Genomic DNA, 3,687 nt, shown 5'->3' with positions numbered 1-3,687 from the left:
TCCATTCTTAATAGTACGGGGGAAAAAAGGAAAATTTAAAAAGTGTTGTTCTTGTTTGATAGGGAGTCAAAGATTCAGAGTGGTGATGTCTGGTTACTCTTGTAGGTAATGTGCGTACATATGGAGCAGGATCGATCGAGAGTTTGTTATTTTTGAGGAGGAAAAGAAATTTAAGCCTTAGAACTTTCCGCCGTAGTTGTAATGTCTGTATACCTTGATTGCGCAAGATAGTTGATGGTGAGTCGCTTATACGGTACTTAAAAAAATAAACCTAACTGCTTTCCGCTGAATCAATTCTAGTGCATTAATACTGTGTTTATTATGTGGATCCCAGACTGTGCATGCGTATTCCAATTTCGGCTGAATGAGTGATTTGTATGCATGAAGTTTAGTTTCCGCGGGCGCTTGTTTTAGTTTATGACGCAGAATACAGAGTTTACGAAATGAGGCAGTGCATACATTAAAGATATGTGAATTCCAACTTAAGTTGTTAATTATTGTCACACCTAAATATTTATATTCATTCAATTCAACGAGATGATGAGTAGGAAGATTATAGGGAAACTCCCACCTATGTCTTTTCTTGGTTATTTGCATGTATACTGTTTTTTCTTCATTCAACTGCATGTCCCATTGTTTACATCATGAATAAATACTGTGAAGGTTAGTATTCAAAAGTTCCTGATCCTCTCGGCAAGCAATCTCATGAAACAAAATGCAGTCATCCGCAAATAAACGAACTTGTACTGGTTCAGTAACAACGGTAACAATATCATTAATAAAAATCCAAAACAAGAGTGGTCCCAGTACGCTACCTTGTGGTATCCCGGAAGTAACTGGCAAACGACGCGAGTGGTGACCATTAATAGAAACCGACTGTACGCGGTTTGTCAAGTATACGGAAATCCAGTTTATTATGAAAGGTGGCAGGCCAATGTATTTTAGCTTGTAAACTAACTTTTGATGTGAAACAAGGTCGAATGCTTTTCGAAAGTCCAAAAAATTACGTCAGTTTGACCAGACTTGTCCATAACACTTGCAAAATTGTGAATTACTGTGGTTAGTTGTGTGACTGTAGAAAAGCCCTTCCTAAACCCATGTTGAAATGAAGACAGAATGTTGTTATCTGTTAAAAACGTGATTACGTGATTAGCAATAATATGTTCAAGCATCTTACAGCATGAAGAAGTCAGAGATATAGGACGATAATTTGAAATCAGCGTAGTGTCACCTTTCTTGTGTATGGGCTCCAGACGCGCCATTCGCCAGTCAGTCAACCGGTAGATCCGCAGAAGATATCGATGAGCGAAAAATGCACGCAAGGAATGGGGCGAGCTTTTCAGCGTAATGACGAAGGAACGCATTCGGAAGCCCATCAGGACCGGGTGATGTTTTAGTCTTCAGATTAAGAAGCATAGCCACAATACCTTGCAGCGACACAATATCTTCGAGATCAGAGCAAGATACAAGGGTAAGACTGACTCTTTCAGAAGGGATGGAAAACACGCTGTGGAAATACGAGTTAAAATGTTCCGCAATGGCCTCTTTGTAATTAATTTGAACGCCATCAATTTGTATCTCGTCAACTGACTTTTTCTTCTGATTTAAGAAGTCCCAGAACTTCTGAGGGGATTCATTTAAAAATTTGGTAGGGTATGTTGAAAATAATGTCATTTGGAACGTTTCAACGCCTCATTAAATGCTGTTCGAGCGGCTTCAACAATGTTTGCGGCTGCTCCTCTTTTTTTTAATGCGCTTAAGTTTTCTTTTTAGGTGTAAGACCTCTCTCGTGATCCAGGGATTCGATTTTCTTGTTTTCTTTGTTTTGTCTGGTACGAAATTGTTAAGACAGTAAGTGCACATCTGCTTAAATTGATCCCAAAGTACATTAACATCTGAGCCTTGAAAGCTGTTGAATTTTATTTCAAGATAATCCAGAACACTTTCATCCCGGACACGAGAGAAATCTTTTACAGAAACTATTTCGGAGGGAACAATACAAGGTTTTGCAAGGTTACATGATAACAACACCATTGCATGATCAGGAATACCGGGATCCACAGAGACTGTACATTCTTCAATTGTTCTAGTAACAAAAGCAAGATCCAAGATTGAAGAGGACGCATCACAACTCGCGTAGGTTCTGTTACTACTTGTCGCACATCCAGGTTTAGCATAATGTCAAGCAAGAATCCAACATCAGACTATCGATCTGTGTTTGAGAATGGATATCGCCAGTCAATGTACCGAATATATACCGCCAGTACGATGTACCGAGTCGTTTCCGGGCTTTCGTTTGCTACACAGACATGCCTCATGCTGTGGCGCATCTGTGCTCGGGTATGTTTTTTGTAATCAGGCAATCAGCTAAATAACCAGGCAGTGGCAAACATGACAACAACACCTTGTGACGCTTTGTCCAACCACAGTGCGTTTGAAACATTTTTGTGTTGCGTAACTGTTATCATCAAAGTAAAATAATAAAAGGGCTGCATGTTAATGCTTATGTCGCTGCCGACGCTTTACATCGCCAGTTCAGTAGAGTATGATAAGTCATTGCAGTATTGCTTTGTATGCTCCCTGGTGAAACCCTGCGTTGTTGGTACCGTTAACCTCCCCGGCAACTCATTATTCCCCAAACGGTATAACGTTTACGGACAAGCTAAGTCTCCCTAATGACTAGTAAACGCTAAAGACCCAGATGTAAAACAGGCGCGCCCGCATGTACGCACGGACAGACACATATACACGTGCACACACATTCATACACATGCACAAAAGACGAGGCGCGGCGTCTGCTAACAGCTGCTTGATTGTTGCTATGAATCAGCACAGACAGCTGTCGTCTTTTTGTGCGCTCTTTGTGTACGGCAGGGTATTAAGCCGATTAGCCGATGTGTTCGCATTTGTCTTTCCTTGCTCGTGCTGTCGAGACTCGCGACTTACTTGTTTTTGCGGAGCACCAAGCTTGCGTTTGTAGTTCCAGCATCCCGAAGTGATATCATTCTCCGTTCAGCACAGATGATTGCTCAGGAGATGGCCTCGCACAGAGCTTTTAGAGCACCGCGTCGGATTTCGTGGAAAAATAAATGATTCCAGAACAGCACAGAATTAAATGCACTGATGATCTGAGAAAACTTGCGTGTATGTACTTTTCCGCACTTTACACTGTCCAATCAGCGCATGTGTTTTTGGGACTGCATGATGTAAATGCATGCAGAACACACGTAATGTACACTCTTGCTATAGCAGCTGCACATGGGAAGGTTAGAAACAGTGTACTTGGTCTGATCGACCTTCTTTTGGGAGAAAATGGCGAATGTGAAAATGGCCGTATGGAAAAAAAGGAAGTATTGAAACGAAAAGCAATATCAACAATGAGAACACGTTAGAGTGTCCACGCTGGTCGTCTAACGCATTCGTAAGTCTAAGGAGCTCTAGCTGAAAGGCTTATTGGGCCAGGTCGCTTCACGCGAAAGACGGCTGATCTTCGATTCTAGAACACGCATTTCTAATGCATTCTACTTAATTCACCTCATGAAATTATGGTGTTGGAAAGATAAGAAAGGGGGGGGGGGGGGGAGTCAGTTGGTTGAGACCAACTGACTCAACCCGCAAGGTTGAGAAAGTTTGATGAAAGAGACAAACTATCATACACCTGATAGTCGCTCGAACCTACAAATGAAA

The sequence above is a fragment of the Dermacentor silvarum genome, chromosome 10 (genome assembly GCF_013339745.2).
Source record: "Dermacentor silvarum isolate Dsil-2018 chromosome 10, BIME_Dsil_1.4, whole genome shotgun sequence".
Taxonomy (NCBI): domain Eukaryota; kingdom Metazoa; phylum Arthropoda; class Arachnida; order Ixodida; family Ixodidae; genus Dermacentor; species Dermacentor silvarum.
This window is presented reverse-complemented; position numbering follows the sequence as displayed.